The 15422-nt window shown below is 33.6% G+C and overlaps 1 protein-coding gene across 8 annotated transcripts in view; it reads right to left on the bottom strand.

Moving 5' to 3' along the window:
• KCNT2 (potassium sodium-activated channel subfamily T member 2) overlaps window positions 1-15422 on the bottom strand; it is a 528526-nt gene that overhangs the window by 130914 nt on the left and 382190 nt on the right. The gene's annotated exons all lie outside the window — the stretch shown is intronic.

Below are 15422 nucleotides of genomic sequence, written 5' to 3'. Positions count from 1 at the left end.
TATTAATGTAATATTGTATTTAATATCACTTTAAATATTATGAATTTACATGGCATAATGGATAGAGTACTTGACAGAGTCAGGAAGTTCTGAGTTCTAATCCTGTCATCAACACTTAGTAGCTATGTGACCTCGTGCAAATCATTAAACCTCTGTCTGCCTCAGTTTCTTCTTTTGTAAAATGAGGATAATAATACCACCTACCTCCCAAGGTAAAATAACCTCCCAAGGTTATTTTAAGGATCAAATGAGATAGTATTTATAAAATGCATTGCAACCTAAAAATTCTACACAAATGCTGGCATTGTTATCATTAAGGAAGAATTTTGTAAAATTGAAAACTAATCCTGAAAATACATGATTGAAGATTTGCCTGGAACAATTTCTTCCCTAGGTATGAAATGTAACAAATAGTTCAGATTTATAGAGTGTATTAAAAACCTTATATCATGTGAGCCTCACAATGACCCTGCAGAGTAAATACTATTATAACACCTATTTTACAAATGAGTAAACTGAGAGGTAAATGCCTTATCTACAAGCTGTACAAGAATTAAAGGTAGGAAAAAAAATTAAAACACTGATCTCTCCTTATTATATGTCTTCAATTTTTCCATGCTTATTAATAAAGCAATAAATTAACTTCTCATAGACCTTCACTGACTTGTATTCTCCCTTGCTAGCTGTTCTTTCTTGAAATAAGGGAAAAGGAAGAAAAAATGAGTCATAGAAATAATGATATGCTACCTAATGGATGCAGTTTCCCTGAAGCTCCATACAATGGGCATAATAAAGTCCTAAGAAAGAATCCTTAACATGACTTTATTCTCAAATAGCTTAAATACTTCTATTACTTCTCAAAAAACCACAAAGACAGAAATCCTAAAGTACACAAAGAAACATAACAAGCCTAGATGTGTTCAATGTACTGCCACCAGATGGAGATATTAGACTGTTTTCTAAGTCTTCAATGACCAAAAATTCAGCAGCAAAGATGAAGGATACAGAAAAGGGCTCAATTTTTTCCAACCAAGATTTTAAACAGGAACCATTTGCTAAGAAATCCAATGGAAATGAAAGCAGAAAAGCTTAGAAATAAAAGCATTTGTGCACACTTTGGAAAAAAAATACTGCTTTCCAAGCTTTTTCTCCTTTTGTAATCCGCATGTCTCTCTCCATCATGTCTGACCAACAGAACACTTAATGCACAGATAGCTGAAGGGAAGAAATATTTCATATTTCTATACCATACATTATATCAATAACTCACATCTATAGTCTAACATACAACCATCACCAATGACATGACTCTCCTGTATTATTTATGAAAACACAACCATTAGTTTGTTATCCCTTTTTCTCTTCTTTGCATGTGTACACACACACACACACACACACACACACACACACACACACGATGCTCAATTTCTGGACTTCAGGTAAATTATACTAAATATATAAGGTCAGCTTAAACTCAAAGGTTTAACCAAAAATAAATGAATTGCTCAGGAAGTGATATTGGGAAGAAAACACTACTCATTTGGCTATTGCTCCTAATGCTCTACCACCCAGACGCAAATAATGAAAACAAAACTGGAGTTAGAAGATCTGGGTTGTCAGGTATTTCAACCTTTATTAATTATGCAATTTTTGATAAATCTCATACCTCCCTGGACCTCATTTTCCTTATCCAATTTTATTCATATATATGTTCACAAATATATTTCAAAAATCACTCTATTAAATTTCTTGAAATTGCTTAACCTAAGTATAATTAAAGTTTACCTTTTCTGTACAAAAAATGTTCTTACTTTCCCTTGACATCTTAATGATTTTTGCCACATTTTCTTAATTTTCATTCATTTCCAGGTTCCAAATAGCAAAATATTTGTGCTAACATAGGATTAAGTTCATTCTCACTCATTCTCTACATGACTGCCATTGTCTCTCTCAGTCATATGAACATTCACAAGTACTAACTTGTGATCCTTTTGCTCTCTCATTCAATCATGGATTTCTAAATTTAAGAAAAATTAATTTCTGGTCCTAATCTTCAAAGTCATCATATCCCTCTTCTTGCTTTGTCTTATTGCCTCAATTCCAGAAAAAAACCCAGTATCTTCTATACTTCTATTTTCCTTCATGATACTCCTCTCCCAGATGACAACTACCCTATAAATATAATACTTAGAGAAAAATAGATATGACAAATTTGCATCATAGCTAAGTATTGTAAACTCTCCTTATGCCTGTTTACATTATACATTTTGTGCATTTTCTAAAAAAAAAATATCAGAAATTGGCTTGTCAATAAGGAAACTTCTGGGCATTTTTCCGATATTTTTGGTTTGTCTATTTTCAGGTCATACTTATTAATATGTTAAAACAAATGAAAAAAAATTAATAAGTTGTCTCTCAAAGGGATAGGGTGAAAGTAATACAATGTATTATAAACTCCCAAATATAGGGTTTTATTTTTAAAATAATTTTCTGCTTCTTTCATTACTATTGATTATTGAAAGTTGATTGTGTATGCTTTTTACTGGCTTGCTCAGGGACTATCCTTCATTTTTCTTTGTCTTTTCCTAAGAACACAGGAAAATGTTATCTACAAAGTTGTTACTTACTGAATCTTTACAATAATAATGCAAATATATACAACATAAATATTTTGTTATGATACATATAATGTAATATATCTACATATTTAATATTAGGGTATGATATTACATAAATGATATTTATAACAAATATTTGTTACCAATATAAACAAAATACAAATACTGAATTATTGGAATCAATAGCTATGAAATGTCTGCTATATGTCAGTTACAGTGCCAGATACTCCATGTTATCTCATACATAAGCTTTTGCTATATGGTACCATCAAAACAGCTTGATATAGAAGGAAACAGTTGTAAAATACTGACCCACAATCAAGATCCACCCATTTTATACTTTGGTTCATGTTGTATTCTGTGTGTAACCTCTTAGCCTAAATGTCCAGAGAAGTGATAGACATGGAGTGTTTAAAACAAAAGTCTCTAAATTGCTTGGCAGATAACCATATTCTCACACTGTTGTATCATCTGCAATAATATCTAACTCCATATAGACAAAATACATGAGACGGAGTACATTAATCACACCTGTGATTTCATATGAGTGGGCAACTCCTCATATAGATCTATGAGAGTTGCCCTATGACACAAAGAGTTTAAGCTGTTGTTCAAGATGCCATAGAGAGACACACCCAGGGGACTTGAGATGTATCAAAGGCAGCATTTAAATTCATCTTTCTGATGCTAAGGCTATTTCCCTACCCATTTCATAACTCTTAGACAAACAACAGAGGTGGGTTTTTTTTTTAAGTTATATATAAAGAACACAGAAAAATGTTAAAGTACTTATATTTCACATGCATATAGCTACAGAATTTTAAAAGCAGCAAATTAATGAAGGCTCTTAGCTCATTTAATTGTGCATACTGCCTTTGAAGTATGCCACACACATGAAACTCAAATTGAATCTTCATATAATTGATACTAAAAGACAGTCAGGTATATCACTGGAAGAAAGAGTCAGTCATTTAAATGATCTGCACTATTGTTCTGAAATTGCTGGAATTTTGTTATGTTCTGTCACATCCTGTCAAAATTCAAAAAGTTGTCTATTACAATTATTCTTTTAAAAGGCAATTGACAGTGATAATTATTTTTCCTGGAAGTCTTTTTTTACCTTCATAATGGTGTCTAATGATTGATTTGGTGATTAAAAAAACAGTTTTAATAAATAAAAGTTGCTCACATGTGGTTAAAATATTCATTAGAAATCCCAATATCCTTATGTATCTTTTTATCTTTGAAGTTATAGAATTTTTCTCTACACTCATAGCAACAGTGGTTTTTAATTTTAATCTCAGTATGTCAGCAATTTTTAAATATGAGGCAATTTAAAAAAAAACATGAAACAATGCATAACATAAAATCAGCAATACCACTATTAGGTCTGTAGCCCAAAGAGATTAAAAAATTAAAATAAAAAAAAACACAACAAGAATGACCTCAATGTACTTAAATATTTGTAGTGGCAAAGACTTGGAAATTGAGGGATACCCATCAATTGGGGAATGACTGAACAAGTTGTTGTATGTGATTATGATGGAATACTATTGTACTATTAGAAATGATGAGCAGGTGGTTCTCAGAAAAATCTGGATTTACATGAACTGATGCAAAGTGAAATGAGCAGAACCATGAGAAACATTGTATACAGTCAACGGCAATATTGTACACTGATCAACTGTGAATGGCTAAGCTATTCTCAGGATACAATGATCCAAAACAGTTCTGAAGGACTTGTGATGAAAAATGATATATATCTCCAGAGAAAGAAGTGATGAAGTTTGAATGTAGATTGAAACATACTTTTTAAAACTTTATTTTTCTTTCCTTCGTTTTAGTCTTTGTTTTCTTTTACACATTACCAGTATAGAATGCTTTGCATGACTGTATGCATATAATCCATATCAAATTGTATGCCTTCTCAGTGAAGGGGAAGAAGAGGGAGGAAGAGAATTTGGAACACAAAATTTTAAAACTTGAATGTTAAAATTGCTTTTACATGTAGTTGAGGGAAATGAACTATTGTATTAAATAAAATAAGCAAATATAAAACCATGAACCCGGGGCTATATATGATTAAGTTAGCTTGTTCAGATCACTCACAATCAAGTGACAGTCTAAAAGGAAAGAGGACTGAATTGAGAATGATAGGATCTGTGTTCTGATTCCCAGCTCAACTACTACTTCTGTCATGTTGGATAAGTCTTGGAATCCTCGCATCTAACACGAGAGATGTTGCTAAAAATGTCTTCCATTGCTGAAATTTAACCCACTGCTTCCCCACTCCTAAATATAGTCAATGCTAGGATCCTATATGCTTATTTACAATAGGCATGGTGCCTACTGGGTCTCTTTTCTCTCTGAACATAACCTGGTTCTCCTGGGTCTACTCAAACCTCTGTGTCCTCCTCTTCCTCCTCCTCCTTTTGTCTTATTTCTTCTTTTCCTTCTCTTCTCTCTCCTTTTCTACTCTTTTGCTATCTCCTCTTTCTCCTCTTCTCATTTTTCTTCAGCCTCTTAGTTGTGACTGTTCCATTAAGTTCTGTACTCAGTTCTTTTCTAATTAAACTATTGGTGAAATTTGTAAGGCTAGAAATTATATAGAGAAATCATATACAGATTGTGATCTGGATCAATAAAGGGAGTTTTTACACTTAAAAAAGAAAAAGTTCTTAAATTGTTGGTATGTATACATATATATGTTGTATATATGTATGTGTGTACATATGTATATGTGTATGTGTGTGTATATAATTGATGTTCATTCCAAAAAATAAACAAATTTCATTGGAACTAAGATTTTTTAAAAACCTACTCAAAAATACTTGAAGTGTTTTTAGCCTTGTGAGTTCTCTTTTGTTTGAAACTTTCCCCTTATAGAACTTTTTCTGGGAAGTGCCCAAAGGACGTTAATGATATTTTTAAAATAAATAAAGATCTCCATATGCACAAATTACATTTTTGAAGAAGCAAAGAACTGGAAGGGTTAGAGGGGAAAACTCATTAACTGGCCAATGGATGAATAAATTATGGAACATTAATGCAATGAAATATTGCTGTGATGTAAGAAATAATGAATATGATGACTATAGAGAGGCATGTGAAGACTTCTGTGAAGCAAGGTGAAATAAGAACCAGGAAAATAATATACAAAATGAATACAAAATTGTAAATTGAATGAGTCTCATCTCTAAAACAATTAAAACTCAATGCTGTGAAACCATAAGGACCAAACTTGGTCCTAAAAAAATAGTATGGCAATGTACCTAATTATTTTCTTTGCAGAGGTGGGAAACTATGATGGTGTAATACTGTATATTATTTCAGACTTGACTGGTAAGTTGGTTAGTTTTGATGAACTGTTTTTTAAATTATTCATTTCATAGAGGTTGACTTTGGGAAGGGGAGAGAGAAATATATTGGGAAATGTAAATGAAAGAAAAAAAGGTATCAATTTTAAATGAGTAGTTACCTCAGTCATGGCTAGGAAGTTTACAAATCTACATGGTATTTGGGAATGCTCAATACCAGAGGTTTGTGAACTTCATGTTTTTGTTTTATGATAGCTATATTCCGAAGTCTTTGCTTTCCTCTATAATATTTTGTATTTTAGTTTATTCATTTAAAAACATTTTTCCCCTGAGGAGGCCACAGCCTTCATCAGATTGCCAAGGGAGTCCATGATAGAAAAATGTTAAGAACCCCTGCTCTAGACATTCCATTCAATCCAGAGCAAATACATGTGCATATGTGTGTGTGTATGCACATGTTTATCCTGAACAATAAGAGAAAGAAAATACCATGAAAACAACAAGATATTTTTTCCAGATTATGAAAATAACTGTAATTGTTGTTTCCAGTATTGTAGTAGTCAATTATTTTCCTCTTTTTTTATATATCTTCTGATCCTAAGTTAGCATAATAAAGTAGAGCATGTTTTTAAAACTTGAATCTCAATATTTTCTATAAATTTCTCTATCATCACACTTATATTGTCAAGGCTTAAAAAGTTACTTTTCTTGCAATTGTTTTCACTGTTCCTTTTACACTTACTTTAATTTTCTTGAAATAAAAACTGTTACCCCCAAAATCATGGGAAATGACCATAAAGTTCTGAGACAAGCATCCATAAAGCACATTAGAAAAAAACAGTTTAGTTGTAATTGCACACACACACACACACACACACACACACACACACAAATCAGGCATTCAAATATCTATTAAGAACCTATCATGTGCCAAGCACCACTGTGCTAAGTGCTGGGGATACGATGAAAAGTAAAGGATAATTTCAGCTAATAAGGAGTTTATGACATAATAGGGGAGAGAACATGAAAGCAACTAGGAGCAAATAAGATGGTGTGTGTGTGTGTGTGTGTGTGTGTGTGTGTGTGTGTGTGTGTGTGTGTGTGTGTGTACAACGTGGGCAGGGGGAGGGAAGCAAATAACTAGTAAGAAAGGTACAGGTTACAGAGAGTTTTAAAAGTCAAATAGAGGATTTTATATTTGATCCTGGAGGTAACATAGTGAGAGTATAATTAAACATTCATTAAAAAAAAAACTACCAAGATCTGAAAAATAAAAAAAAAAATGAATATTTTAAGTTTACTTAAGAATTACCTCTAGGCACATACACCCCTGTTTTTATTGAATTTTTGGCATAATGAAGTAGTGTTAACTAAGTAAATAGACATGAAATGAAGGATCCTGGACATTTCTTTCCCCATATTTTATTTGGGCATAAATTATTTTGATGTTATAGTCTCAATTTAATATTTCTTTTTCATAATCTTATTCTCCTTTTAAACAGCCCTAGGGACACATCAGAATCTTCCCTTTCCAGATCACATTGATTAAAATAACAAAGTGGTCGGGTAAGTTAATAAACTGTTCTTCATCAAATAACCGCTCTTAAAGAGATAGGTTATAACAGACTTTTAAGATGTATTTAACAGAATGGAAAGTCATCTTTAATTTGATTCTGCTAAAATTGTACAGCACCCTTTGGAAATGTTCTGCATTTCCCCTACATTGAGCATTTATTTTTAGACTGTGGCATAGAGATTTCTCACTTCTCTCCCTTTTCATCTATTCAGAATAGTTAAAAAAAATCATCTCCCACCACGTTCCTATTTTCAAAACCCATCTCCAGTCATTTTGTCATCTGAATCAATCTCATGCTCTGTCTTCTTGTTACAATTATGTCTCTGTACCAAAATTCCAACCATAGCTCTTCCTTTAATCATTACTCCTGGCTATTTTGCTCCATTTATTTATTTTTTAAACTCACCAAACTATCCCTTTCTCTGAAACATCTCCCTTTTATCTTTCTGACTTCTGCCACATCCTTAGAGAATCTTCTCTCTCTGTATGTGGCCTTTGACCATCCTCTCATCATTAAAAACCTCAAGTCTTTCACAAACACCTCCAGCAATAGTTCATTAATGCTGAAACTATTTAAGTATCAGAAATAGCTGTGCAGTTCCAGTCTAGTTTTTATTTGCATAACTTTGTTCTGTATCCTAAAAATATTCCTTCTTACTTTGGATTATGAAAGTCTGGCATTCCATTTGCTGGAATTGTAACTTTAAGCTGCTCTTAATCCCATTATCCAGGATATTTATGATACAGTAATCTATCAGAGGTCAAGCTGAGCTTGTCTCATAGAAATCTTATCCCAGTATGGACAATGTTTTATATGCTCTTTTCTAAAAGTTCTGTGATTCTCTCTCACAAAGTACTTGCAAAACTTTAGGATATTCTGTGAAATTTCAGAGGTATCTGTATAGGGGCATGGGGGAACTGGTTAATGGAGAGCTAGTCCTTGAAATATATGATTCATCTGGTTTCAGTCTTATATTTACTTGTGGAAAATATGCAGGGGAGTGCTATTTCCAGACTATTCCCATTGCTGAGGAACTGGCACTATGTGATGAGCAAAAATCTTATTCCGATGAAACCAGAAGAACCAGTTGGTTATTGAGACACACAGAGCAGGTATTTGGAAGAGACACCCCTCCCCTCAATACTTATTTTTTTTTCTTTTGGTGGCTAAGAGGATGCAATATCCATTTGAGCTGCTTCCTCAGAGCTGAGTTAGGAGGGAGGATGGGGTGTTGTCCTGTCTCTCATCTTAGCAGCTTTGAGCAAGTGAATGCCTCCTTCTCATTCCTGTTTGCTGCCCTCATTAAGGGATTTGCAACCTTGAGATGGCTATATACCAGTAGTGACCTTATAAGCATTTCACGGACTGGAGAGAACTGTACAATCCACAGCAGATATCTTCTTCTCCCTCGGCACCAGAGTAAAACCATCTTGGAGTATCAGTAGCCACTGAGAAGCAGTCCAGCCCACCAATAGATTATTCTGTCCAGAAGAGATGCCAAACCCTGTAAGAAGTCAACTTAGCAGAATAATTGTCTTCCACTGATGCCACAGCTGATAGCAAACTTCATGAAGACCCAAGACTAACAGGGGTGTGCTTTTGGGGATTACTTCTTTTCCAAACATATTTGCTACATGTGAGCCTTACTACTATTTTACTCTAAGTCAGTGCCCACTCTCCCTAAAGGCTCTTTGTGAATTTGTGGGAGAGTGCAAATCAAACTTTGGGAGTAATGTTTTATACCCACTTTTCTTACTATACCTTTTTCATGAATCCCTTTCTCAACACTCATCAATGTCTCCTGGTATACTCACAAAGGAGAACACACAAGTTGGGGTTATAATCACCAATACTAGAAATCAAGTCCCTCAAAGATACTAGCAGAACTCTGATGGGGAAGTAAACTTCTTATCTTCCAAGGCCTCAACCATTTGATTGCTAATGGACACATGCCTAAATCAATACGTAAGCAAAAAGGTATAACTAAACATTTATTTTTAAGAAAACACTAAGGTCTGAAAAAAAATATTTCGAGAATAAAGTCCAAAAAATGTCTTTTTGTCCCAAATGATACTAGCAGTGCCACATCATATTAATGACTCATTCTGAGCTTGCTATCGAATAAAATCTCCAGACCTCCCCTTGCAGAGAAACTGCTACAATTATAGCCATGCTTCCTCCATGTGGTAGTGTGATAATGATTTTAGAAGCTATGTATAAGATTTTATTTGCATTTATATCTATAAAATTCGTATTAACTCAATGTCTAGCTTGCCAACTTATTTTTAGATACTGATTCCATCATCCAAAGTGTTAACTGTTCCTCCTAACTTTGTATCATATACAATTATGACAAACATGCCATCTTTGCTTTTATCCAAATTGCTGATAAAATATTAAACAGCACAAGGTCAAGCACAGATCTTTAGAAAATTCCACTGGAGACCTCCTGCCAAGTTGGCATTGAACCAACAACTACTCTTTGAGTCCAGCTAATATTTGAATCACAAAATTTGAGAATAAGAAGATATTTTATTCTCATCCATCTAGTCCAACCATATGCAAAAGGAATCACTACGATAATACTAGCTAGGCAAGGCAAGCAGTAATCCAGCTTCTGCTTTAAGAGCTCCAATGAAGCAGAAATGAACAGATCTCAAAGCAACCCATTCCACTATCAGGGACTTTGTTGGAAAGTTTTTCACAACATCAAGCTCAAGTTTGCCACTTTTCAGACACTGGTCCTGGTTCGTTGTGGCTTAACAGAAAACATTTAATCCCTCTTTCACATGATAGTTCTTCATGTGAAACACAGCCAGAAGTGTTGTGAGGCTCAAACAAGATAACAGATGGAAAGCACTTTGGAAAATTTAAGATTTAAAGCACTTTAGAAAATTTAAAGGTAAATGAGAGTTGTTATTCTTATTATTTTTAGTCTAAGCTCAGCAGACCTCTAGTATGATGACTTTATTCTCTGAGTCTTCTACTGAATTCTTACTTAACTCGAGCAATGTTCACAGAGCAAAATGGAGATGTACAGGTAAATATTTAATAATTAGGCTCTCTTCCCCTTTCCAGATAAAAAAGGATGTGCTCAAACTTTCAAATTTAATCTTCATTATTGACACTTTTGTAAATCTACATAATCGAAAAAGCAATAAATCCAATTTTTAGATTGCTGATTTCTGATCTATGAATGCTCAAAATGAAAATTTAACGATTTAATAATGAACAATGAATAAGTTGGTTAGAGCAGAACACTGACATACTACTGTGTGTCATAAGTCTTGTCTTTTAAAGGCTAAACATTACCCGCTCCTTCAACTGAGTATAATACAGACTTAAGACCTTTCACTAATTGATCTGACCCCTGGATGATCTCCAGCTGCTAAATGTCCTTCTTAAACTGTGGTGTCCAAAACTGAATATGCTGAGAATAGAGTACCACCTGTTTATTCCTGGAAGTCATTCTTCTCTTAACATAGTCAGCCCATATGATCACACTAGCATTTTGGTTGCCACATAAAGTCTCTTATTGAAGTTTGCAGTCCACTTAAACACCCTTTCTTTTCTTTTTTCAAATTCTAGATTTCACGATGCTTCCCTGCACTTGGCTAGTGAAATTGAACCTCAGAACTCAGGTGTATGACTTTACATGTCCTCTTATCAAATGTCATCTTATTGAATTTAATCCAATCCTAGCTTGTCAAGACCTTTATGGATATTGATCTAGTCATCGAGTGCCTTAGCTATCTTTTCTAGCTTTGTATCAAAGAGTTCCATGTGCATCTAAATATATTATTATCTAGTTCACACCTTGTTGGGACTGGAAGCTCAATTCCGTGTGGACAGTCTCGGGCAGGTAAAAGTGGGACTTCTAAATCTTAGAGTCTTACGAGGCCCTCCATGAACAGCGGGGGTTCGAGAAGGTCAGACCGAGCTAGCTTGGCTAGCTCGGGTATTTCCGCCTCTCCCCCGGAGATACTTGATGGGTGGAGTCTCCCTGCCCTCGAGGTCGTCCCGGATTGGAGCACACCTAGTTACCTAACAGCACGGTATTGAGATGCAAACTGTGTGGCTGAAGATTAAGTAGGATTGAGGAAGCCTAAAAGCTCTCTTAGCACGTGTGGAGCCAAAGAGAAAAGTAGGGCTCCGCTTCTTTTCTTTCCTCTCTCCCCTCCCCCTCTCTCCCCGCTTGTACTTCTACTTCCATTCCCTTAAGCTTAGCCTTCTTAGGAAATCTCCCCCTCTTCGTCCTAAGAAAGAAGACCCCCTGCACTTGTAACCGAAACCCTGTAATAAAGCTCAACCCCTGTTTGACTCTGGAACGTCCTTTCTCTCATACGTGCATCCGGCGTGGCCAGCCGAAGACCTGGACAGGTAAGAAAGACTCGGGTAGCCCAATACAGGCCTCTAGGCTTGGCAACACCTCCCCATTTTCCCCCCAAGAACAGCATGAAAGACTTTTATCAAATGCCTCACTAAAATACAGATACATATTTACAGTATTCTCTTGATCTAATATCTTGTCCCTCCCCCCCAAAAAAAACAAACAAAAAACTTTAGTATGACATAACTTATCCTTGATGAAGCCAAGTCAAATCTTTTTAAACTTGGATTCATTTTCTAGATCCTTAGTAGTCATGTCTTTAATTACCCATTCTAGAAATTTACTTAGATTCAAAGTGATGCTCATAGGTCTATAGCTTGCAGAATATATTCTCTTCCTTTAAAAAAAATCCAGATATTTTATTTTTCCCAGTCCTTTCCTGACTAATTCTCCCATTTGTCATAAGCTTAAAAATGTAGTCTCGCAATCACATTTGCCAGTTTTTTCAATACCAATGTGTTGCTCATTCACATCATTCGCTGTAGATGATTTCTATTCTCTCCCCATTACATTTGAATGGTTTGCATTATTGACTTCAGAGTTTCATTCTTGAGTTTCCCATCCCTCATGACCTAACTTTCCTTTTAAAAATTTAGTCCAAGTGTTCATACATAGCTTTTCTCTGAATTCTTTGAAATATGTTCTCCCAGAATAGACTATATGTGCGCACACACACACACATATATGTCAGACCAGTTTTCCCTCTCATTCTGTCACATATACCATAAGAGAATGGTCACTTCCCCCACAAGGACTCCAACCATTTTCATCCCATCAACCACTGAAACTAAATTGACAGAATTTTCCCCTTGTTGGTCCATGGGTAACCAACCCTCTATCCACTATTGTGTTCTGCCTCTCTTATGCTAAATAAATCGCACAATTCAGAATCAAAGTAACTCAGAAATAGATGGAACTTTAAATATTATATATAATAACCCATATGTGACAGAGAAAACTAATTATAACATCCTAAAAGTGGTGACATAGTCATAATTGAAGATTTTATTCAAAGTGAGGGAGACTAAACATAGATACTTTCCTCATCTATACACATAAATCAATATTTAGATAGAATGAGTGAGGTGTTCATAAGTATGTAATTCCTAATTTTATTTCTAAAGTTTTGCTTGCTATACATGAGTGTAAAGATTGAATACACACTGACATAGATTTCAACAATGTAATGTACTTTTAAAAATGTGAGAATTACACTTTCATATGCATATTGCATATTTCCATAATTTTCAGAGAAAGCACGATAATTTTAAATATAATAAAAATATGTCCATCATTTTCTTTTTAAGGATTATTCTCTGAAAAAACATTTAAGAAATAAAAATATAATGACTTCAGTATATTTTAATACTAAACAAAACTTTAACTAAGGTTAAAGTCAAGATAGTGTTATTCCATTTGGTTTTGTATGTGCATGTATGTGTGTATGTGCTGAAATCACTGAATAGCATCGTTAATTTTATATTCAATTAGTGGTTTAATATAACATGCATAATGCATTTGTTGGTCTAGTCACCATTTCTCATTGCACATACCAATTCATTTTCTTTTCATATTAATTTAACACATTTATCCTGCCCAAATTTTGTTTATCTCCAAGGCAAAAATTATAAAAGTATATACTTATAAGTGGGTTCTATTAAAGGATTTAAGAAGAAACTTTAGAAAACACAAGCAGGGTGGACCCATGCTTTATAAAAACAAAACAAAAGAATCACTGTAAACTTTTTAATTGAATGGCAAATGACAGTGCAATATACCTGCAAACATTAAACCTTTTAAACATGTTAAATTTGATGCGTACATATACTTACATAAAATGCACAGACTTCTGCTTGCACATATCTACACATGTGCTTGTGTGTGCTACACATGTGTGTGTTTATGTGCATATGTTTATATATATGCATGTGTGGGAGAATCAAGTTTAACCTATTTAGTTCTTATTAGCAAGCTTATTACACTAGTCATTTGTCATTCAACAACAATTTGCAATGATTTTTTTTTACAAAAATATGACCACTTCTATTGTTCCATCTAAAGTTTCTTCTTAAATATTTTAATAATACTCATATGTATACATCTTTATAATTTTAGCCTAAGAAAATCAACATAATTTGGGTTGCATAAATGTGTTAATTTAACAAGAAAGGGAGGTGAATGTATGTGTACATATACATATCTACAAATACACAGGAGAATCAAGTGAACATGTATAATATGCTTTATAATGTGTATATATACATACATAAGTTTAATATGTTTAATAATTGAGTACATACACATACATACACACATTTTATAAAAGTGACTTCACTGAGATTGTAGGGAACAAAGTTGTTATAAACCAGAAGATTTTGTTAATTTGTATGCATTCAAACTAGTCTGACGAGTAGTCCTCCAGTGATGAACATTAAAATATGGAGATATCAAGCTCATGTTCCCCATTATAAATTATTTTTAAAAAATAACATGCACAAAATCAAGTTGGGAGCTTCGTGCAAATAAGAATCTTCCAGCAAGCACAGAACTCCCCTAATATTCAGATGGAAAGTATAAAGTTATATATAAAGTCATTTATAAGACTGAATCCTACTAAATTCATGAATTTATTGGATTGTCTGATTTTACAATGTTTACTTATATTAAATACACAAAATTAGAAGTATGCAGAGTAAAGTCCTAAATTTTAAAAGAAGGGATCTTGCTAATAACTATTAACTTAAGCATTCAACATCATTTCTACAGTGTCACTGTTGAAGTTCAGTATTCTAAGTTTTGCCCAATAAACATTGTCGAAAAACAAATTAGAGTCTTTGGGGGTGGGAAATTGCTAAATTTATCATATTTAGTTATTTTCATTTATTCATTCATGCAACAAGCCTTTACCAAGTGTCTTATTTGTGGAAAGGACTACACTATCTCTTGGTAGATTCAAAAACAAAACAAAAAACAGTTTCTACCCTCAAAGAACTTACATTATCCTGGGCATGAGCAGTATAACCTTTAATCAGTTAACAACAATTTTAGTCAGAAAAGGACACTACCAATGAACAAGAGGAATAATAAAGAGATTTTTTTATAACAAGTGGTTTTGAAGAAGCCACTCAACTCAAAAAAAGCTGAGCTTTGAAGAAAGTCAGGTATTTCAAAATACAAAGTATTTTGCTTGAATTGTCTGGAAAAATACTGATAGAATTGTTTCTGCTTCTGTATTTTTAAATATACAAATATTTAAAGGACTCATCCTGGTTTACTTTATGCAAAAAATGCAAAACATATATTTAAGAATCAAGGGCATCTCCAAATGGGCTAAACTATATACAATTATCTATGTACTGAATTCTGAAAAATTCCCTGTAAAGTAAGATCATTCAAATCAAAGTATATTTACTTATTGATTTACAATATAAAAAGTGACCTTATCTTCTACCTATTGAAAACAATCTAATCTCTACCTAGCAGTTATGATTAATATTATATTTCATGGTAATATCTGTAG

The sequence above is a fragment of the Notamacropus eugenii genome, chromosome 2 (assembly GCF_028372415.1).
Source record: "Notamacropus eugenii isolate mMacEug1 chromosome 2, mMacEug1.pri_v2, whole genome shotgun sequence".
Lineage (NCBI taxonomy): Eukaryota > Metazoa > Chordata > Mammalia > Diprotodontia > Macropodidae > Notamacropus > Notamacropus eugenii.
The sequence above is the reverse complement of the archived record's forward strand: the minus strand, read 5'-3'. Positions and strand labels throughout refer to the sequence as shown.